Genomic DNA, 20,784 nt, shown 5'->3' on the forward strand with positions numbered 1-20,784 from the left:
CTCACTTAATTTAAATTCGAATTTTTAACTAGCACTCTCGGCAACGGCCATATCACGCTGAGAACACCGGTTCTCGTCCGATCGCCGACGTTAGCAGCGTCGAGCGCAGTCAGTACTTGGGAATACTGCGTGCCGTTGGCTTTTCACTTTTGTTTCCTCTATTAAATTCCACCCGATTTGAAAAAAGCACACATATCTTCTTTTTGTTATTGTTTTATAAAGATGAAAGTTAATTAAATTCAAATTATTAACTAGCACTCTCGACAACGGCCATATCACGCTGAATACACCGGTGTTCGTCCGAAAACCGAAGTTAAGCAGCGTCGAGCGTAGTCACTACTTGGGAGGGAGACCACTTAGGTACACTGCGTGCCGTTGGCTTTTTCACTTTTTTTTCCTCTTTTAAATTCCAATCGATTTGAAAAGAGCAAACTTATTTTCTTTTTGTTATTGTTTTAAAAAGATGATGGTTAATTTGTCTCACTTAATTTAAATTCGAATTATTAACTAGCACTCTCGGCAACGACCATATCACGCTGAAAAAAGCGGTTCTCGTCCGATCACCGAAGTTAAGCAGCGTCGAGCGCAGTCAGTACTTGGGATGGAGACCACTTAGGAACACTGCGAGCCGTTGGCTTTTTCACTTTTTTTTCCTCTTTTAAATTTTAATAGATATGAAAAAAGCAAACATATCTTCTTTTTTGTTATTGTTTTATAAAGATGAAAGTTAATTAAATTCAAATTATTAACTAGCACTCTCGGCAACGGCCACATCACGCTGAATACACCGGTTCTCGTCCGATAACCGAAGTTAAGCAGCGTCGAGCGTAGTCAGTACTTGGGAGGGAGACCACTTAGGAACACTGCGTGCCGTTGATTTTTTCACTTTTTTTTTCCTCTTAAAAATTTTAATAGATATGAAAAAAGCAAACATGTTTTTTTTGTTATTGTTTTAAAATGATGAAGGTTAATTTGTCTCACTTAATTTAAATTCGAATTATTAACAAGCACTCTCGGCAACGGCCATATCACGCTGAAAACACCGGTTTTCGTCCGATCACCGAAGTTAAGCAGCGTCGAGCGCATACAGTACTTGGGAATACTGGGTTCCGTTGGTTTTTCACTTTTGTTTCCTCTTTTAAATTCCACCCGATATGAAAGAAGCAAACATATCTTCTTTTTGTTATTGTTTTATAAAGATGAAAGTTAATTAAATTCAAATTATTAACTAGCACTCTCGGCAACGGCCGTATCACGCTGAATACACCGGTTCTCGTCCGATAACCGAAGTTAAGCAGCGTCGAGCGCAGTCAGTACTTGGGAACACTGCATGCCGATGGCTTTTTCACTTTTGTTTCCTCTTAAATTCCACCAGATATGAAAAAACAAACATATCTTCTTATTGTTATTTTTTATAAAGATGAAGGTTAATTAAGTTCAAATTATTAACTAGCACTCTCGGCAACGGCCATATCACGCTGAATACACCGGTTCTCGTCCGATAACTGAAGTTAAGCAGCGTCGAGCGCAGTCACTACTTGGGAGTGCGACAACTTAGGAACACTGCGTGCCGTTAGCTTTTTCACTTTTTTTTTCCTCTTTTAAATTCCAATAGATATGAAAAAAGCAAACATATTTTCTTGTTTTTATTGTTTTAAAAAGATGAAGGTTAATTTGTCTCACTTAATTTAAATTCGAATTATTATCTAGCACTCTCGGAAACGGCCATATCACGCTGAGAACACCGGTTCTCGTCCGATCGCCGACGTTAGCAGCGTCGAGCGCAGTCAGTACTTGGGAATACTGCGTGCCGTTGGCTTTTTCACTTTTGTTTCCTCTTTTAAATTCCACCCGATATGAAAAAAGCAAATATATCTTCTTTTTTTTATTGTTTTATAAAGATGAAGGTTAATTTGTCTCACTTAATTTAAATTCGAATTTTTAACTAGCACTCTCGGCAACGGCCATATCACGCTGAGAACACCGGTTCTCGTCCGATCGCCGACGTTAGCAGCGTCGAGCGCAGTCAGTACTTGGGAATACTGCGTGCCGTTGGTTTTTCACTTTTGTTTCCTCTTTTAAATTCCACCCGATTTGAAAAAGCACAGATATCTTCTTTTTGTTATTGTTTTATAAAGATGAAAGTTAATTAAACTAAAATTATTAACTAGCACTCTCGGCAACGGCCATATCACGCTGAATACACCGGTTCTCGTCCGATAACTGAAGTTAAGCAGCGTGGAGCGCAGTCAATACTTGGGATGGAGACCACTTAGGAACACTGCGTGCCGTTGGCTTTTTCACTTTTTTTTCCTCTTTTAAATTTTAATAGATATGAAAAAAGCAAACATGTTTTCATTTTGTTATTGTTTTAAAATGATGAAGGTTAATTTGTCTCACTTAATTTAAATTCGAATTATTAACTAGCACTCTCGGCAACGGCCATATCACGCTGAGAACACCGGTTCTCGTCCGATCGCCGACGTTAGCAGCGTCGAGCGCAGTCAGTACTTGGGAATACTGCGTGCCGTTGGCTTTTTCACTTTTGTTTCCTCTTTTAAATTCCACCCGATATGAAAAAAGCAAACATATCTTCTTTTTGTTATTGTTTTATAAAGATGAAGGTTAATTTGTCTCACTTAATTTAAATTCGAATTTTTAACTAGCACTCTCGGCAACGGCCATTTCACGCTGAGAACACCGGTTCTCGTCCGATCGCCGACGTTAGCAGCGTCGAGCGCAGTCAGTACTTGGGAATACTGCGTGCCGTTGGTTTTTCACTTTTGTTTCCTCTTTTAAATTCCACCCGATTTGAAAAAGCACAGATATCTTCTTTTTGTTATTTTTTTATAAAGATGAAAGTTAATTAAATTAAAATTATTAAATAGCACTCTCGGCAACGGCCATATCACGCTGAATACACCGGTTCTCGTCCGATAACTGAAGTTAAGCAGCGTCGAGCGCAGTCACTACTTGGGAGGGAGACCACTCAGGAACACTGCGTGCCGTTGGATTTTTCACTTTTTTTTCCTCTTTTAAATTTTAATAGATATGAAAAAAGCAAACATGTTTTCATTTTGTTATTGTTTTAAAATGATGAAGATTAATTTGTCTCACTTAATTTAAATTCGAATTATTAACTAGCACTCTCGGCAACGGCCATATCACGCTGAATACACCGGTTCTCGTCCGATAACTGAAGTTAAGCAGCGTCGAGCGCAGTCACTACTTGGGAGTGCGACAACTTAGGAACACTGCGTGCCGTTAGCTTTTTCACTTTTTTTTTCCTCTTTTAAATTCCAATAGATATGAAAAAAGCAAACATATTTTCTTGTTTTTATTGTTTTAAAAAGATGAAGGTTAATTTGTCTCACTTAATTTAAATTCGAATTATTATCTAGCACTCTCGGAAACGGCCATATCACGCTGAGAACACCGGTTCTCGTCCGATCGCCGACGTTAGCAGCGTCGAGCGCAGTCAGTACTTGGGAATACTGCGTGCCGTTGGCTTTTTCACTTTTGTTTCCTCTTTTAAATTCCACCCGATATGAAAAAAGCAAATATATCTTCTTTTTTTTATTGTTTTATAAAGATGAAGGTTAATTTGTCTCACTTAATTTAAATTCGAATTTTTAACTAGCACTCTCGGCAACGGCCATATCACGCTGAGAACACCGGTTCTCGTCCGATCGCCGACGTTAGCAGCGTCGAGCGCAGTCAGTACTTGGGAATACTGCGTGCCGTTGGTTTTTCACTTTTGTTTCCTCTTTTAAATTCCACCCGATTTGAAAAAGCACAGATATCTTCTTTTTGTTATTGTTTTATAAAGATGAAAGTTAATTAAACTAAAATTATTAACTAGCACTCTCGGCAACGGCCATATCACGCTGAATACACCGGTTCTCGTCCGATAACTGAAGTTAAGCAGCGTGGAGCGCAGTCAATACTTGGGATGGAGACCACTTAGGAACACTGCGTGCCGTTGGCTTTTTCACTTTTTTTTCCTCTTTTAAATTTTAATAGATATGAAAAAAGCAAACATGTTTTCATTTTGTTATTGTTTTAAAATGATGAAGGTTAATTTGTCTCACTTAATTTAAATTCGAATTATTAACTAGCACTCTCGGCAACGGCCATATCACGCTGAGAACACCGGTTCTCGTCCGATCGCCGACGTTAGCAGCGTCGAGCGCAGTCAGTACTTGGGAATACTGCGTGCCGTTGGCTTTTTCACTTTTGTTTCCTCTTTTAAATTCCACCCGATATGAAAAAAGCAAACATATCTTCTTTTTGTTATTGTTTTATAAAGATGAAGGTTAATTTGTCTCACTTAATTTAAATTCGAATTTTTAACTAGCACTCTCGGCAACGGCCATTTCACGCTGAGAACACCGGTTCTCGTCCGATCGCCGACGTTAGCAGCGTCGAGCGCAGTCAGTACTTGGGAATACTGCGTGCCGTTGGTTTTTCACTTTTGTTTCCTCTTTTAAATTCCACCCGATTTGAAAAAGCACAGATATCTTCTTTTTGTTATTTTTTTATAAAGATGAAAGTTAATTAAATTAAAATTATTAAATAGCACTCTCGGCAACGGCCATATCACGCTGAATACACCGGTTCTCGTCCGATAACTGAAGTTAAGCAGCGTCGAGCGCAGTCACTACTTGGGAGGGAGACCACTCAGGAACACTGCGTGCCGTTGGATTTTTCACTTTTTTTTCCTCTTTTAAATTTTAATAGATATGAAAAAAGCAAACATGTTTTCATTTTGTTATTGTTTTAAAATGATGAAGATTAATTTGTCTCACTTAATTTAAATTCGAATTATTAACTAGCACTCTCGGCAACGAGCATATCACGCTGAATACAGCGGTTCTCGTCCGATCACCGAAGTTAAGCAGCGTCGAGCGCAGTCAGTACTTGGGATGGAGACCACTTAGGAACACTGCGTGCCGTTGGCTTTTTCACTTTTTTTTCCTCTTTTAAATTTTAATAGATATGAAAAAAGCAAACATATCTTCTTTTTTGTTATTGTTTTATAAAGATGAAAGTTAATTAAATTCAAATTATTAACTAGCACTCTCGGCAACGGCCATATCACGCTGAATACACCGGTTCTCGTCCGATAACTGAAGTTAAGCAGCGTCGAGCGCAGTCACTACTTGGGAGGGAGACCACTTAGGAACACTGCGTGCCGTTGGCTTTTTCACTTTTTTTTCCTCTTTTAAATTTTAATAGATATGAAAAAAGCAAACATGTTTTCATTTTGTTATTGTTTTAAAATGATGAAGGTTAATTTGTCTCACTTAATTTAAATTCGAATTATTAACTAGCACTCTCGGCAACGACCATATCACGCTGAATACAGCGGTTCTCGTCCGATCACCGAAGTTAAGCAGCGTCGAGCGCAGTCAGTACTTGGGATGGAGACCACTTAGGAACACTGCGTGCCGTTGGCTTTTTCACTTTTTTTTCCTCTTTTAAATTTTAATAGATATGAAAAAAGCAAACATATCTTCATTTTTGTTATTGTTTTATAAAGATGAAAGTTAATTAAATTCAAATTATTAACTTGCACTCTCGGCAACGGCCATATCACGCTGAATACACCGGTTCTCGTCCGATAACCGAAGTTAAGCAGCGTCGAGCGCAGTCAGTACTTGGGAGGGAGACCACTTAGGAACACTGCGTGCCGTTTTTTCACTTTTTTTCCCTCTTATAAATTTTAATAGATATGAAAAAGCAAACATATCTTCTTTTTTGTTATTGTTTTATAAAGATGAAAGTTAATTAAATTTAAATTATTAACTAGCACTCTCGGCAACGGCCATATCACGCTGAATACACCGGTTCTCGTCCGATAACCGAAGTTAAGCAGCGTCGAGCGCATACAGTACTTGGGAATACTGCGTTCCGTTGGTTTTTCACTTTTGTTTCCTCTTTTAAATTCCACCCGATATGAAAGAAGCAAACATATCTTCTTTTTGTTATTGTTTTATAAAGATGAAAGTTAATTAAATTCAAATTATTAACTAGCACTCTCGGCAACGGCCATATCACGCTGAATACACCGGTTCTCGTCCGATCACCGAAGTTAAGAAGCGTCGAGCGCAGTCAGTACTTGGGAGGGCGACCACTTAGGAACACTGCGTGCCGTTAGCTTTTTCACTTTTTTTTCCTCTTTTAAATTCCAATAGATATAAAAAAGCAAACATATTTTCTTTTTGTTATTGTTTTAAAAAGATGAAGGTTAATTAGTCTCACTTAATTTAAGTTCGAATTATTATCTAGCACTCTCGGCAACGGCCATATCAAGCTGAGAACACCGGTTCTCGTCCGATCGCCGACGTTAGCAGCGTCGAGCGCAGTCAGTACTTGGGAATACTGCGTGCCGTTGGCTTTTTCACTTTTGTTTCCTCTTTTAAATTCCACCCGATATGAAAAAAGCAAACATATCTTCTTTTTGTTATTGTTTTATAAAGATGAAAGTTTATTCAGTTCAAATTATTAACTAGCATTCTCGGCAACGGCCATAACACGCTGAATACACCGGTTCTCGTCCGATCACCGAAGTTAAGCAGCGTCGAGCGCAGTCAGTACTTGGGAGGGAGACCACTTAGGAACACTGCGTGCCGTTGGGTTTTTCACTTTTTTTCCTCTTTTAAATTTTAATAGATATGAAAAAAGCAAACATGTTTTTTTTTGTTATTGTTTTAAAATTATGAAGGTTAATTTGTCTCACTTAATTTAAATTCGAATTATTAACTAGCACTCTCGGCAACGGCCATATCACGCTGAAAACACCGGTTCTCGTCCGATCACCGAAGTTAAGCAGCGTCGAGCGCATACAGTACTTGGGAATACTGCGTGCCGTTGGCTTTTTCACTTTTTTTTCCTCTTTTAAATTTTAATAGATATGAAAAAAGCAAACATATCTTCATTTTTGTTATTGTTTTATAAAGATGAAAGTTAATTAAATTCAAATTATTAACTTGCACTCTCGGCAACGGCCATATCACGCTGAATACACCGGTTCTCGTCCGATAACCGAAGTTAAGCAGCGTCGAGCGCAGTCAGTACTTGGGAGGGAGACCACTTAGGAACACTGCGTGCCGTTTTTTCACTTTTTTTCCCTCTTATAAATTTTAATAGATATGAAAAAGCAAACATATCTTCTTTTTTGTTATTGTTTTATAAAGATGAAAGTTAATTAAATTCAAATTATTAACTAGCACTCTCGGCAACGGCCATATCACGCTGAATACACCGGTTCTCGTCCGATAACCGAAGTTAAGCAGCGTCGAGCGCATACAGTACTTGGGAATAGTGCGTTCCGTTGGTTTTTCACTTTTGTTTCCTCTTTTAAATTCCACCCGATATGAAAGAAGCAAACATATCTTCTTTTTGTTATTGTTTTATAAAGATGAAAGTTAATTAAATTCAAATTATTAATAGCACTCTCGGCAACGGCCATATCACGCTGAATACACCGGTTCTCGTCCGATCACCGAAGTTAAGAAGCGTCGAGCGCAGTCAGTACTTATGAGGGCGACCACTTAGGAACACTGCGTGCCGTTAGCTTTTTCACTTTTTTTTCCTCTTTTAAATTCCAATAGATATAAAAAAGCAAACATATTTTCTTTTTGTTATTGTTTTAAAAAGATGAAGGTTAATTTGTCTCACTTAATTTAAGTTCGAATTATTATCTAGCACTCTCGGCAACGGCCATATCACGCTGAGAACACCGGTTCTCGTCCGATCGCCGACGTTAGCAGCGTCGAGCGCAGTCAGTACTTGGGAATACTGCGTGCCGTTGGCTTTTTCACTTTTGTTTCCTCTTTTAAATTCCACCCGATATGAAAAAAGCAAACATATCTTCTTTTTGTTATTGTTTTATAAAGATGAAAGTTGATTTAGTTCAAATTATTAACTAGCATTCTCGGCAACGGCCATAACACGCTGAAAACACCGGTTTTCGTCCGATCACCGAAGTTAAGCAGCGTCGAGCGCATACAGTACTTGGGAATACTGGGTTCCGTTGGTTTTTCACTTTTTTTTCCTCTTTTAAATTCCAATCGATTTGAAAAGAGCAAACTTATTTTCTTTTTGTTATTGTTTTAAAAAGATGATGGTTAATTTGTCTCACTTAATTTAAATTCGAATTATTAACTAGCACTCTCGGCAACGACCATATCACGCTGAAAAAAGCGGTTCTCGTCCGATCACCGAAGTTAAGCAGCGTCGAGCGCAGTCAGTACTTGGGATGGAGACCACTTAGGAACACTGCGAGCCGTTGGCTTTTTCACTTTTTTTTCCTCTTTTAAATTTTAATAGATATGAAAAAAGCAAACATATCTTCTTTTTTGTTATTGTTTTATAAAGATGAAAGTTAATTAAATTCAAATTATTAACTAGCACTCTCGGCAACGGCCACATCACGCTGAATACACCGGTTCTCGTCCGATAACCGAAGTTAAGCAGCGTCGAGCGCAGTCAGTACTTGGGAGGGAGACCACTTAGGAACACTGCGTGCCGTTGATTTTTTCACTTTTTTTTTCCTCTTATAAATTTTAATAGATATGAAAAAAGCAAACATGTTTTTTTTGTTATTGTTTTAAAATGATGAAGGTTAATTTGTCTCACTTAATTTAAATTCGAATTATTAACAAGCACTCTCGGCAACGGCCATATCACGCTGAAAACACCGGTTTTCGTCCGATCACCGAAGTTAAGCAGCGTCGAGCGCATACAGTACTTGGGAATACTGGGTTCCGTTGGTTTTTCACTTTTGTTTCCTCTTTTAAATTCCACCCGATATGAAAGAAGCAAACATATCTTCTTTTTGTTATTGTTTTATAAAGATGAAAGTTAATTAAATTCAAATTATTAACTAGCACTCTCGGCAACGGCCGTATCACGCTGAATACACCGGTTCTCGTCCGATAACCGAAGTTAAGCAGCGTCGAGCGCAGTCAGTACTTGGGAACACTGCATGCCGATGGCTTTTTCACTTTTGTTTCCTCTTAAATTCCACCAGATATGAAAAAACAAACATATCTTCTTATTGTTATTTTTTATAAAGATGAAGGTTAATTAAGTTCAAATTATTAACTAGCACTCTCGGCAACGGCCATATCACGCTGAATACACCGGTTCTCGTCCGATAACTGAAGTTAAGCAGCGTCGAGCGCAGTCACTACTTGGGAGGGCGACAACTTAGGAACACTGCGTGCCGTTGGCTTTTTCACTTTTGTTTCCTCTTTTAAATTCCACCCGATATGAAAAAAGCAAATATATCTTCTTTTTTTTATTGTTTTATAAAGATGAAGGTTAATTTGTCTCACTTAATTTAAATTCGAATTTTTAACTAGCACTCTCGGCAACGGCCATATCACGCTGAGAACACCGGTTCTCGTCCGATCGCCGACGTTAGCAGCGTCGAGCGCAGTCAGTACTTGGGAATACTGCATGCCGTTGGTTTTTCACTTTTGTTTCCTCTTTTAAATTCCACCCGATTTGAAAAAGCACAGATATCTTCTTTTTGTTATTGTTTTATAAAGATGAAAGTTAATTAAACTAAAATTATTAACTAGCACTCTCGGCAACGGCCATATCACGCTGAATACACCGGTTCTCGTCCGATAACTGAAGTTAAGCAGCGTCGAGCGCAGTCACTACTTGGGAGGGAGACCACTTAGGAACACTGCGTGCCGTTGGCTTTCACTTTTTTTTCCTCTTTTAAATTTTAATAGATATGAAAAAAGCAAACATGTTTTCATTTTGTTATTGTTTTAAAATGATGAAGGTTAATTTGTCTCACTTAAATTAAATTCGAATTATTAACTAGCACTCTCGGCAACGAGCATATCACGCTGAATACAGCGGTTCTCGTCCGATCACCGAAGTTAAGCAGCGTCGAGCGCAGTCAGTACTTGGGATGGAGACCACTTAGGAACACTGCGTGCCGTTGGCTTTTTCACTTTTTTTTCCTCTTTTAAATTTTAATAGATATGAAAAAAGCAAACATGTTTTCATTTTGTTATTGTTTTAAAATGATGAAGGTTAATTTGTCTCACTTAATTTAAATTCGAATTATTAACTAGCACTCTCGGCAACGGCCATATCACGCTGAGAACACCGGTTCTCGTCCGATCGCCGACGTTAGCAGCGTCGAGCGCAGTCAGTACTTGGGAATACTGCGTGCCGTTGGCTTTTTCACTTTTGTTTCCTCTTTTAAATTCCACCCGATATGAAAAAAGCAAACATATCTTCTTTTTGTTATTGTTTTATAAAGATGAAGGTTAATTTGTCTCACTTAATTTAAATTCGAATTTTTAACTAGCACTCTCGGCAACGACCATTTCACGCTGAGAACACCGGTTCTCGTCCGATCGCCGACGTTAGCAGCGTCGAGCGCAGTCAGTACTTGGGAATACTGCGTGCCGTTGGTTTTTCACTTTTGTTTCCTCTTTTAAATTCCACCCGATTTGAAAAAGCACAGATATCTTCTTTTTGTTATTTTTTTATAAAGATGAAAGTTAATTAAATTAAAATTATTAAATAGCACTCTCGGCAACGGCCATATCACGCTGAATACACCGGTTCTCGTCCGATAACTGAAGTTAAGCAGCGTCGAGCGCAGTCACTACTTGGGAGGGAGACCACTCAGGAACACTGCGTGCCGTTGGATTTTTCACTTTTTTTTCCTCTTTTAAATTTTAATAGATATGAAAAAAGCAAACATGTTTTCATTTTGATATTGTTTTAAAATGATGAAGGTTAATTTGTCTCACTTAATTTAAATTCGAATTATTAACTAGCACTCTCGGCAACGAGCATATCACGCTGAATACAGCGGTTCTCGTCCGATCACCGAAGTTAAGCAGCGTCGAGCGCAGTCAGTACTTGGGATGGAGACCACTTAGGAACACTGCGTGCCGTTGGCTTTTTCACTTTTTTTTCCTCTTTTAAATTTTAATAGATATGAAAAAAGCAAACATATCTTCTTTTTTGTTATTGTTTTATAAAGATGAAAGTTAATTAAATTCAAATTATTAACTAGCACTCTCGGCAACGGCCATATCACGCTGAATACACCGGTTCTCGTCCGATCACCGAAGTTAAGCAGCGTCGAGCGCAGTCACTACTTGGGAGGGAGACCACTTAGGTACACTGCGTGCTGTTGGCTTTTTCACTTTTTTTCCTCTTTTAAATTCCAATAGATTTGAAAAAAGCAAACTTATTTTCTTTTTGTTTTTGTTTTAAAAAGATGATGGTTAATTTGTCTCACTTAATTTAAATTCGAATTATTACCTAGCACTCTTGGCAACGGCCATATCACGCTGAATACACCGGTTCTCGTCCGATAACCGAAGTTAAGCAGCGTCGAGCGCATACAGTACTTGGGAATACTGCGTGCCGTTTGCTTTTTCACTTTTGTTTCCTCTTTCAAATTCCACCAAATATGAAAAAAGCAAACATATCTTCTTTTTGTTATTGTATTATAAAGATGAAAGTTAATTAAATTAAGATTATTAACTAGCACTCTCGGCAACGGCCATATCACGCTGAATGCACCGGTTCTCGTCCGATAACTGAAGTTAAGCAGCGTCGAGCGCAGTCACTACTTGGGAGGGAGACCACTTAGGAACACTGCGTGCCGTTGGCTTTTTCACTTTTTTTTCCTCTTTTAAATTTTAATAGATATGAAAAAAGCAAACATGTTTTCATTTTGTTATTGTTTTAAAATGATGAAGGTTAATTTGTCTCACTTAATTTAAATTCGAATTATTAACTAGCACTCTCGGCAACGACCATATCACGCTGAATACAGCGGTTCTCGTCCGATCACCGAAGTTAAGCAGCGTCGAGCGCAGTCAGTACTTGGGATGGAGACCACTTAGGAACACTGCGTGCCGTTGGCTTTTTCACTTTTTTTTCCTCTTTTAAATTTTAATAGATATGAAAAAAGCAAACATATCTTCATTTTTGTTATTGTTTTATAAAGATGAAAGTTAATTAAATTCAAATTATTAACTTGCACTCTCGGCAACGGCCATATCACGCTGAATACACCGGTTCTCGTCCGATAACCGAAGTTAAGCAGCGTCGAGCGCAGTCAGTACTTGGGAGGGAGACCACTTAGGAACACTGCGTGCCGTTTTTTCACTTTTTTTCCCTCTTATAAATTTTAATAGATATGAAAAAGCAAACATATCTTCTTTTTTGTTATTGTTTTATAAAGATGAAAGTTAATTAAATTCAAATTATTAACTAGCACTCTCGGCAACGGCCATATCACGCTGAATACACCGGTTCTCGTCCGATAACCGAAGTTAAGCAGCGTCGAGCGCATACAGTACTTGGGAATACTGCGTTCCGTTGGTTTTTCACTTTTGTTTCCTCTTTTAAATTCCACCCGATATGAAAGAAGCAAACATATCTTCTTTTTGTTATTGTTTTATAAAGATGAAAGTTAATTAAATTCAAATTATTAACTAGCACTCTCGGCAACGGCCATATCACGCTGAATACACCGGTTCTCGTCCGATCACCGAAGTTAAGAAGCGTCGAGCGCAGTCAGTACTTGGGAGGGCGACCACTTAGGAACACTGCGTGCCGTTAGCTTTTTCACTTTTTTTTCCTCTTTTAAATTCCAATAGATATAAAAAAGCAAACATATTTTCTTTTTGTTATTGTTTTAAAAAGATGAAGGTTAATTAGTCTCACTTAATTTAAGTTCGAATTATTATCTAGCACTCTCGGCAACGGCCATATCACGCTGAGAACACCGGTTCTCGTCCGATCGCCGACGTTAGCAGCGTCGAGCGCAGTCAGTACTTGGGAATACTGCGTGCCGTTGGCTTTTTCACTTTTGTTTCCTCTTTTAAATTCCACCCGATATGAAAAAAGCAAACATATCTTCTTTTTGTTATTGTTTTATAAAGATGAAAGTTTATTTAGTTCAAATTATTAACTAGCATTCTCGGCAAAGGCCATAACACGCTGAATACACCGGTTCTCGTCCGATCACCGAAGTTAAGCAGCGTCGAGCGCAGTCAGTACTTGGGAGGGAGACCACTTAGGAACACTGCGTGCCGTTGGGTTTTTCACTTTTTTTCCTCTTTTAAATTTTAATAGATATGAAAAAAGCAAACATGTTTTTTTTGTTATTGTTTTAAAATTATGAAGGTTAATTTGTCTCACTTAATTTAAATTCGAATTATTAACTAGCACTCTCGGCAACGGCCATATCACGCTGAAAACACCGGTTCTCGTCCGATCACCGAAGTTAAGCAGCGTCGAGCGCATACAGTACTTGGGAATACTGCGTGCCGTTGGCTTTTTCACTTTTTTTTCCTCTTTTAAATTTTAATAGATATGAAAAAAGCAAACATATCTTCATTTTTGTTATTGTTTTATAAAGATGAAAGTTAATTAAATTCAAATTATTAACTTGCACTCTCGGCAACGGCCATATCACGCTGAATACACCGGTTCTCGTCCGATAACCGAAGTTAAGCAGCGTCGAGCGCAGTCAGTACTTGGGAGGGAGACCACTTAGGAACACTGCGTGCCGTTTTTTCACTTTTTTTCCCTCTTATAAATTTTAATAGATATGAAAAAGCAAACATATCTTCTTTTTTGTTATTGTTTTATAAAGATGAAAGTTAATTAAATTCAAATTATTAACTAGCACTCTCGGCAACGGCCATATCACGCTGAATACACCGGTTCTCGTCCGATAACCGAAGTTAAGCAGCGTCGAGCGCATACAGTACTTGGGAATAGTGCGTTCCGTTGGTTTTTCACTTTTGTTTCCTCTTTTAAATTCCACCCGATATGAAAGAAGCAAACATATCTTCTTTTTGTTATTGTTTTATAAAGATGAAAGTTAATTAAATTCAAATTATTAATAGCACTCTCGGCAACGGCCATATCACGCTGAATACACCGGTTCTCGTCCGATCACCGAAGTTAAGAAGCGTCGAGCGCAGTCAGTACTTATGAGGGCGACCACTTAGGAACACTGCGTGCCGTTAGCTTTTTCACTTTTTTTTCCTCTTTTAAATTCCAATAGATATAAAAAAGCAAACATATTTTCTTTTTGTTATTGTTTTAAAAAGATGAAGGTTAATTTGTCTCACTTAATTTAAGTTCGAATTATTATCTAGCACTCTCGGCAACGGCCATATCACGCTGAGAACACCGGTTCTCGTCCGATCGCCGACGTTAGCAGCGTCGAGCGCAGTCAGTACTTGGGAATACTGCGTGCCGTTGGCTTTTTCACTTTTGTTTCCTCTTTTAAATTCCACCCGATATGAAAAAAGCAAACATATCTTCTTTTTGTTATTGTTTTATAAAGATGAAAGTTTATTTAGTTCAAATTATTAACTAGCATTCTCGGCAAAGGCCATAACACGCTGAATACACCGGTTCTCGTCCGATCACCGAAGTTAAGCAGCGTCGAGCGCAGTCAGTACTTGGGAGGGAGACCACTTAGGAACACTGCGTGCCGTTGGGTTTTTCACTTTTTTTCCTCATTTAAATTTTAATAGATATGAAAAAAGCAAACATGTTTTTTTTGTTATTGTTTTAAAATTATGAAGGTTAATTTGTCTCACTTAATTTAAATTCGAATTATTATCTAGCACTCTCGGCAACGGCCATATCACGCTGAACACACCGGTTTTCGTCCGATCACCGAAGTTAAGCAGCGTCGAGCGCAGTCACTACTTGGGAGGGAGACCACTTAGGAACACTGCGTGCCGTTGGCTTTTTCACTTTTTTTTCCTCTTTTAAATTTTAATAGATATGAAAAAAGCAAACATGTTTTCATTTTGTTATTGTTTTAAAATGATGAAGGTTAATTTGTCTCACTTAATTTAAATTCGAATTATTAACTAGCACTCTCGGCAACGGCCATATCACGCTGAGAACACCGGTTCTCGTCCGATCGCCGACGTTAGCAGCGTCGAGCGCAGTCAGTACTTGGGAATACTGCGTGCCGTTGGCTTTTTCACTTTTGTTTCCTCTTTTAAATTCCACCCGATTTGAAAAAAGCACACATATCTTCTTTTTGTTATTGTTTTATAAAGATGAAAGTTAATTAAATTCAAATTATTAACTAGCACTCTCGGCAACGGCCATATCACGCTGAATACACCGGTTCTCGTCCGATCACCGAAGTTAAGCAGCGTCGAGCGCAGTCAGTACTTGGGAGGGCGACCACTTAGGAACACTGCGTGCCGTTAGCTTTTTCACTTTTTTTTTCCTCTTTTAAATTCCAATAGATATGAAAAAAGCAAACATATTTTCTTTTTGTTATTGTTTTAAAAAGATGAAGGTTAATTTGTCTCACTTAATTTAAATTCGAATTATTATCTAGCACTCTCGGCAACGGCCATATCACGCTGAGAACACCGGTTCTCGTCCGATCGCCGACGTTAGCAGCGTCGAGCGCAGTCAGTACTTGGGAATACTGCGTGCCGTTGGCTTTTTCACTTTTGTTTCCTCTTTTAAATTCCACCCGATATGAAAATAGCAAACATACCTTCTTTTTGTTATTGTTTTATAAAGATGAAGGTTAATTTGTCTAACTTAATTTAAATTCGAATTTTTAACTAGCACTCTCGGCAACGGCCATATCACGCTGAGAACACCGGTTCTCGTCCGATCACCGACGTTAGCAGCGTCGAGCGCAGTCAGTACTTGGGAATACTGCGTGCCGTTGGCTTTTTCACTTTTGTTTCCTCTTTTAAATTCCACCCGATATGAAAAAAGCAAACATATCTTCTTTTTGTTATTGTTTTATAAAGATGAAGGTTAATTTGTCTCACTTAATTTAAATTCGAATTTTTAACTAGCACTCTCGGCAACGGCCAAATCACGCTGAGAACACCGGTTCTCGTCCGATCGCCGACGATAGCAGCGTCGAGCGCAGTCAGTACTTGGGAATACTGCGTGCCGTTGGTTTTTCACTTTTGTTTCCTCTTTTAAATTCCACCCGATTTGAAAAAAGCACACATATCTTCTTTTTGTTATTGTTTTATAAAGATGAAAGTTAATTAAATTCAAATTATTAACTAGCACTCTCGGCAACGGCCATATCACGCTGAATACACCGGGTTTCGTCCGAAAACCGAAGTTAAGCAGCGTCGAGCGCAGTCACTACTTGGGAGGGAGACCACTTAGGTACACTGCGTGCCGTTGGCTTTTTCACTTTTTTTTCCTCTTTTAAATTCCAATAGATTTGAAAAAAGCAAACTTATTTTCTTTTTGTTTTTGTTTTAAAAAGATGATGGTTAATTTGTCTCACTTAATTTAAATTCGAATTATTATCTAGCACTCTCGGCAACGGCCATATCACGCTGAGAACACCGGTTCTCGTCCGATAACCGAAGTTAAGCAGCGTCGAGCGCATACAGTACTTGGGAATACTGCGTGCCGTTTGCTTTTTCACTTTTGTTTCCTCTTTCAAATTCCACCAAATATGAAAAAAGCAAACATATCTTCTTTTTGTTATTGTTTTATAAAGATGAAAGTTAATTAAATTAAGATTATTAACTAGCACTCTCGGCAACGGCCATATCACGCTGAATACACCGGTTCTCGTCCGATAACTGAAGTTAAGCAGCGTCGAGCGCAGTCAGTACTTGGGAGGGCGACCACTTAGGAACACTGCGTGCCGTTAGCTTTTTCACTTTTTTTTTCCTCTTTTAAATTCCAATAGATATGAAAAAAGCAAACATATTTTCTTTTTGTTATTGTTTTAAAAAGATGAAGGTTAATTTGTCTCACTTAATTTAAATTCGAATTATTATCTAGCACTCTCGGCAACGGCCATATCACGCTGAGAACACCGGTTCTCGTCCGATCGCCGACGTTAGCAGCGTCGAGCGCATTCAGTACTTGGGAATACTGCGTGCCGTTGGCTTTTTCACTTTTGTTTCCTCTTTTAAATTCCACCCGATATGAAAAAAGCAAACATATCTTCTTTTTGTTATTGTTTTATAAAGATGAAGGTTAATTTGTCTAACTTAATTTAAATTCGAATTTTTAACTAGCACTCTCGGCAACGGCCATATCACGCTGAGAACACCGGTTCTCGTCCGATCGCCGACGTTAGCAGCGTCGAGCGCAGTCAGTACTTGGGAATACTGCGTGCCGTTGGCTTTTTCACTTTTGTTTCCTCTTTTAAATTCCACCCGATATGAAAAAAGCAAACATATCTTCTTTTTGTTATTGTTTTATAAAGATGAAGGTTAATTTGTCTCACTTAATTTAAATTCGAATTTTTAACTAGCACTCTCGGCAACGGGCAAATCACGCTGAGAACACCGGTTCTCGTCCGATCGCCGACGATAGCAGCGTCGAGCGCAGTCAGTACTTGGGAATACTGCGTGCCGTTGGTTTTTCACTTTTGTTTCCTCTTTTAAATTCCACCCGATTTGAAAAAAGCACACATATCTTCTTTTTGTTATTGTTTTATAAAGATGAAAGTTAATTAAATTCAAATTATTAACTAGCACTCTCGGCAACGGCCATATCACGCTGAATACACCGGTTTTCGTCCGAAAACCGAAGTTAAGCAGCGTCGAGCGCAGTCACTACTTGGGAGGGAGACCACTTAGGTACACTGCGTGCCGTTGGCTTTTTCACTTTTTTTTCCTCTTTTAAATTCCAATAGATTTGAAAAAGGCAAACTTATTTTCTTTTTGTTTTTGTTTTAAAAAGATGATGGTTAATTTGTCTCACTTAATTTAAATTCGAATTATTACCTAGCACTCTTGGCAACGGCCATATCACGCTGAATACACCGGTTCTCGTCCGATAACCGAAGTTAAGCAGCGTCGAGCGCATACAGTACTTGGGAATACTGCGTGCCGTTTGCTTTTTCACTTTTGTTTCCTCTTTCAAATTCCACCAAATATGAAAAAAGCAAACATATCTTCTTTTTGTTATTGTTTTATAAAGATGAAAGTTAATTAAATTAAGATTATTAACTAGCACTCTCGGCAACGGCCATATCACGCTGAATACACCGGTTCTCGTCCGATAACTGAAGTTAAGCAGCGTCGAGCGCAGTCACTACTTGGGAGGGAGACCACTTAGGAACACTGCGTGCCGTTGGCTTTTTCACTTTTTTTTCCTCTTTTAAATTTTAATAGATATGAAAAAAGCAAACATGTTTTCATTTTGTTATTGTTTTAAAATGATGAAGGTTAATTTGTCTCACTTAATTTAAATTCGAATTATTAACTAGCACTCTCGGCAACGACCATATCACGCTGAATACAGCGGTTCTCGTCCGATCACCGAAGTTAAGCAGCGTCGAGCGCAGTCAGTACTTGGGATGGAGACCACTTAGGAACACTGCGTGCCGTTGGCTTTTTCACTTTTTTTTCCTCTTTTAAATTTTAATAGATATGAAAAAAGCAAACATATCTTCATTTTTGTTATTGTTTTATAAAGATGAAAGTTAATTAAATTCAAATTATTAACTTGCACTCTCGGCAACAGCCATATCACGCTGAATACACCGGTTCTCGTCCGATAACCGAAGTTAAGCAGCGTCGAGCGCAGTCAGTACTTGGGAGGGAGACCACTTAGGAACACTGCGTGCCGTTTTTTCACTTTTTTTCCCTCTTATAAATTTTAATAGATATGAAAAAGCAAACATATCTTCTTTTTTGTTATTGTTTTATAAAGATGAAAGTTAATTAAATTCAAATTATTAACTAGCACTCTCGGCAACGGCCATATCACGCTGAATACACCGGTTCTCGTCCGATAACCAAAGTTAAGCAGCGTCGAGCGCATACAGTACTTGGGAATAGTGCGTTCCGTTGGTTTTTCACTTTTGTTTCCTCTTTTAAATTCCACTCGATATGAAAGAAGCAAACATATCTTCTTTTTGTTATTGTTTTATAAAGATGAAAGTTAATAAATTCAAATTATTAACTAGCACTCTCGGCAACGGCCATATCACGCTGAATACACCGGTTCTCGTCCGATCACCGAAGTTAAGAAGCGTCGAGCGCAGTCAGTACTTGGGAGGGCGACCACTTAGGAACACTGCGTGCCGTTAGCTTTTTCACTTTTTTTTCCTCTTTTAAATTCCAATAGATATAAAAAAGCAAACATATTTTCTTTTTGTTATTGTTTTATAAAGATGAAAGTTGATTTAGGTCAAATTATTAACTAGCATTCTCGGCAATGGCCATAACACGCTGAATACACCGGTTTTCGTCCGATCACCGAAGTTAAGCAGCGTCGAGCGCAGTCAGTACTTGGGAGGGAGACCACTTAGGAACACTGCGTGCCGTTGGGTTTTTCACTTTTTTTCCTCTTTTAAATTTTAATAGATATGAAAAAAGCAAACATGTTTTTTTTGTTATTGTTTTAAAATTATGAAGGTTAATTTGTCTCACTTAATTTAAATTCGAATTATTAACTAGCACTCTCGGCAACGGCCATATCACGCTGAAAACACCGGTTCTCGTCCGATCACCGAAGTTAAGCAGCGTCGAGCGCATACAGTACTTGGGAATACTGCGTGCCGTTGGCTTTTTCACTTTTGTTTCCTCTTTCAAATTCCACCAGATATGAAAAAAAGCAAACATATCTTCTTTCTGTTATTGTTTTATAAAGATGAAAGTTAATTTAAATCAAATTATTAACTAGCACTATCGGCAACGGCCATAACACGCTGAATACACCGGTTCTCGTCCGATAACTGAAGTTAAGCAGCGTCGAGCGCAGTCACTACTTGGAAGGGAGACCACTTAGGAACACTGCGTGCCGTTGGCTTTTTCACTTTTTTTTCCTCTTTTAAATTTTAATAGATATGAAAAAAGCAAACATGTTTTCATTTTGTTATTGTTTTAAAATGATGAAGGTTAATTTGTCTCACTTAATTTAAATTCGAATTATTAACTAGCACTCTCGGCAACGACCATATCACGCTGAATACAGCGGTTCTCGTCCGATCACCGAAGTTAAGCAGCGTCGAGCGCAGTCAGTACTTGGGATGGAGACCACTTAGGAACACTGCGTGCCGTTGGCTTTTTCACTTTTTTTTCCTCTTTTAAATTTTAATAGATATGAAAAAAGCAAACATATCTTCTTTTTTGTTATTGTTTTATAAAGATGAAAGTTAATTAAATTCAAATTATTAACTAGCACTCTCCGCAACGGCCATATCACGCTGAATACACCGGTTCTCGTCCGATAACCGAAGTTAAGCAGCGTTGAGCGCAGTCAGTACTTGGGAGGGAGACCACTTAGGAACACTGCGTGCCGTTTTTTCACTTTTTACCTCTCCGAGTGACGTATGTCACGGAGAGGTTCTAATTTCGACGTGTCTGTGTGTGTGTGTGTGTGTGTGGGTGTGTGTGTGTGTGTGTCTGTCTGTTGTTATACCCACATGACCGCGTTCGCAGTTTGCAAATCGGAGCAAACGTGTTCTCAATTTCCGGAAATTTCGAAAATTGTATTACACTTACAGGCTATTACTCCATTGCCTGTCTAACATCACCAGCCTCTGGTCTTTGTCCATCCCACATGGACACCAGTCTGTACACACTGGCTTCTAATCACAATCGTCTGCTGCTCTTTGTCCATCCCACATGGACACCAGTCTGTACACACTGGCTTCTAATCCCCACCCTCTTGTGGTCTTTGTTCATCCCACATGGACACCAGTCTGTACACACTGGCTTCTAATCACCACCGTCATCTGCTCTTTGTCCATCCCACATGGACACCAGTCTGTACACCTGG

General features: G+C 38.6%; 1 non-coding gene and 46 pseudogenes across 1 annotated transcript; all 47 read left to right on the forward strand.

Annotated features, from left to right (window-relative positions):
- The first annotated feature begins 262 nt into the window (after positions 1-262).
- LOC149721988 (5S ribosomal RNA) lies at positions 263-381 on the forward strand (annotated as a pseudogene).
- A 137-nt stretch (positions 382-518) lies between these two features.
- On the forward strand, positions 519-637 carry LOC149721989 (5S ribosomal RNA; annotated as a pseudogene).
- Positions 638-760: 123 nt separating this feature from the next.
- LOC149721990 (5S ribosomal RNA) lies at positions 761-879 on the forward strand (annotated as a pseudogene).
- A 1,299-nt stretch (positions 880-2,178) lies between these two features.
- Positions 2,179-2,297, forward strand: LOC149721991 (5S ribosomal RNA; annotated as a pseudogene).
- A 598-nt stretch (positions 2,298-2,895) lies between these two features.
- LOC149721992 (5S ribosomal RNA) lies at positions 2,896-3,014 on the forward strand (annotated as a pseudogene).
- An 855-nt stretch (positions 3,015-3,869) lies between these two features.
- LOC149721993 (5S ribosomal RNA) lies at positions 3,870-3,988 on the forward strand (annotated as a pseudogene).
- Positions 3,989-4,586: 598 nt separating this feature from the next.
- Positions 4,587-4,705, forward strand: LOC149721994 (5S ribosomal RNA; annotated as a pseudogene).
- Positions 4,706-4,842: 137 nt separating this feature from the next.
- On the forward strand, positions 4,843-4,961 carry LOC149721995 (5S ribosomal RNA; annotated as a pseudogene).
- Positions 4,962-5,084: 123 nt separating this feature from the next.
- Positions 5,085-5,203, forward strand: LOC149721996 (5S ribosomal RNA; annotated as a pseudogene).
- Positions 5,204-5,340: 137 nt separating this feature from the next.
- LOC149721997 (5S ribosomal RNA) lies at positions 5,341-5,459 on the forward strand (annotated as a pseudogene).
- Positions 5,460-5,582: 123 nt separating this feature from the next.
- LOC149721998 (5S ribosomal RNA) lies at positions 5,583-5,701 on the forward strand (annotated as a pseudogene).
- Positions 5,702-6,043: 342 nt separating this feature from the next.
- Positions 6,044-6,162, forward strand: LOC149721999 (5S ribosomal RNA; annotated as a pseudogene).
- A 360-nt stretch (positions 6,163-6,522) lies between these two features.
- Positions 6,523-6,641, forward strand: LOC149722000 (5S ribosomal RNA; annotated as a pseudogene).
- A 135-nt stretch (positions 6,642-6,776) lies between these two features.
- LOC149722001 (5S ribosomal RNA) lies at positions 6,777-6,879 on the forward strand (annotated as a pseudogene).
- A 123-nt stretch (positions 6,880-7,002) lies between these two features.
- LOC149722002 (5S ribosomal RNA) lies at positions 7,003-7,121 on the forward strand (annotated as a pseudogene).
- Positions 7,122-7,462: 341 nt separating this feature from the next.
- On the forward strand, positions 7,463-7,581 carry LOC149722003 (5S ribosomal RNA; annotated as a pseudogene).
- Positions 7,582-8,180: 599 nt separating this feature from the next.
- Positions 8,181-8,299, forward strand: LOC149722004 (5S ribosomal RNA; annotated as a pseudogene).
- Positions 8,300-8,422: 123 nt separating this feature from the next.
- On the forward strand, positions 8,423-8,541 carry LOC149722005 (5S ribosomal RNA; annotated as a pseudogene).
- Positions 8,542-9,122: 581 nt separating this feature from the next.
- Positions 9,123-9,241, forward strand: LOC149722006 (5S ribosomal RNA; annotated as a pseudogene).
- A 359-nt stretch (positions 9,242-9,600) lies between these two features.
- On the forward strand, positions 9,601-9,719 carry LOC149722007 (5S ribosomal RNA; annotated as a pseudogene).
- Positions 9,720-9,854: 135 nt separating this feature from the next.
- Positions 9,855-9,973, forward strand: LOC149722008 (5S ribosomal RNA; annotated as a pseudogene).
- Positions 9,974-10,571: 598 nt separating this feature from the next.
- Positions 10,572-10,690, forward strand: LOC149722009 (5S ribosomal RNA; annotated as a pseudogene).
- Positions 10,691-10,827: 137 nt separating this feature from the next.
- Positions 10,828-10,946, forward strand: LOC149722010 (5S ribosomal RNA; annotated as a pseudogene).
- Positions 10,947-11,069: 123 nt separating this feature from the next.
- Positions 11,070-11,188, forward strand: LOC149722011 (5S ribosomal RNA; annotated as a pseudogene).
- A 361-nt stretch (positions 11,189-11,549) lies between these two features.
- Positions 11,550-11,668, forward strand: LOC149722012 (5S ribosomal RNA; annotated as a pseudogene).
- Positions 11,669-11,805: 137 nt separating this feature from the next.
- LOC149722013 (5S ribosomal RNA) lies at positions 11,806-11,924 on the forward strand (annotated as a pseudogene).
- Positions 11,925-12,047: 123 nt separating this feature from the next.
- On the forward strand, positions 12,048-12,166 carry LOC149722014 (5S ribosomal RNA; annotated as a pseudogene).
- Positions 12,167-12,508: 342 nt separating this feature from the next.
- On the forward strand, positions 12,509-12,627 carry LOC149722015 (5S ribosomal RNA; annotated as a pseudogene).
- A 360-nt stretch (positions 12,628-12,987) lies between these two features.
- LOC149722016 (5S ribosomal RNA) lies at positions 12,988-13,106 on the forward strand (annotated as a pseudogene).
- A 134-nt stretch (positions 13,107-13,240) lies between these two features.
- Positions 13,241-13,343, forward strand: LOC149722017 (5S ribosomal RNA; annotated as a pseudogene).
- A 123-nt stretch (positions 13,344-13,466) lies between these two features.
- On the forward strand, positions 13,467-13,585 carry LOC149722018 (5S ribosomal RNA; annotated as a pseudogene).
- A 341-nt stretch (positions 13,586-13,926) lies between these two features.
- Positions 13,927-14,045, forward strand: LOC149722019 (5S ribosomal RNA; annotated as a pseudogene).
- Positions 14,046-14,405: 360 nt separating this feature from the next.
- LOC149722020 (5S ribosomal RNA) lies at positions 14,406-14,524 on the forward strand (annotated as a pseudogene).
- Positions 14,525-14,658: 134 nt separating this feature from the next.
- Positions 14,659-14,777, forward strand: LOC149722021 (5S ribosomal RNA; annotated as a pseudogene).
- Positions 14,778-15,138: 361 nt separating this feature from the next.
- On the forward strand, positions 15,139-15,257 carry LOC149722022 (5S ribosomal RNA). Its single transcript, XR_016381423.1, has one exon. It is a non-coding gene; the product is annotated as a 5S ribosomal RNA (ribosomal RNA).
- Positions 15,258-16,096: 839 nt separating this feature from the next.
- On the forward strand, positions 16,097-16,215 carry LOC149722023 (5S ribosomal RNA; annotated as a pseudogene).
- A 362-nt stretch (positions 16,216-16,577) lies between these two features.
- On the forward strand, positions 16,578-16,696 carry LOC149722024 (5S ribosomal RNA; annotated as a pseudogene).
- An 839-nt stretch (positions 16,697-17,535) lies between these two features.
- On the forward strand, positions 17,536-17,654 carry LOC149722025 (5S ribosomal RNA; annotated as a pseudogene).
- A 362-nt stretch (positions 17,655-18,016) lies between these two features.
- On the forward strand, positions 18,017-18,135 carry LOC149722026 (5S ribosomal RNA; annotated as a pseudogene).
- A 137-nt stretch (positions 18,136-18,272) lies between these two features.
- On the forward strand, positions 18,273-18,391 carry LOC149722027 (5S ribosomal RNA; annotated as a pseudogene).
- Positions 18,392-18,514: 123 nt separating this feature from the next.
- On the forward strand, positions 18,515-18,633 carry LOC149722028 (5S ribosomal RNA; annotated as a pseudogene).
- A 341-nt stretch (positions 18,634-18,974) lies between these two features.
- On the forward strand, positions 18,975-19,093 carry LOC149722029 (5S ribosomal RNA; annotated as a pseudogene).
- Positions 19,094-19,214: 121 nt separating this feature from the next.
- Positions 19,215-19,333, forward strand: LOC149722030 (5S ribosomal RNA; annotated as a pseudogene).
- Positions 19,334-19,467: 134 nt separating this feature from the next.
- Positions 19,468-19,570, forward strand: LOC149722031 (5S ribosomal RNA; annotated as a pseudogene).
- Positions 19,571-19,693: 123 nt separating this feature from the next.
- On the forward strand, positions 19,694-19,812 carry LOC149722032 (5S ribosomal RNA; annotated as a pseudogene).
- A 137-nt stretch (positions 19,813-19,949) lies between these two features.
- LOC149722033 (5S ribosomal RNA) lies at positions 19,950-20,068 on the forward strand (annotated as a pseudogene).
- Positions 20,069-20,191: 123 nt separating this feature from the next.
- On the forward strand, positions 20,192-20,310 carry LOC149722034 (5S ribosomal RNA; annotated as a pseudogene).
- The last annotated feature ends 474 nt before the right edge of the window (positions 20,311-20,784 follow it).

This window comes from Phalangium opilio, unplaced genomic scaffold, assembly GCF_054372755.1.
Source record: "Phalangium opilio isolate 3A_F unplaced genomic scaffold, DU_Popi_V2 ptg000002l_1, whole genome shotgun sequence".
In the NCBI taxonomy this organism is placed as follows: Eukaryota; Metazoa; Arthropoda; class Arachnida; order Opiliones; family Phalangiidae; genus Phalangium; species Phalangium opilio.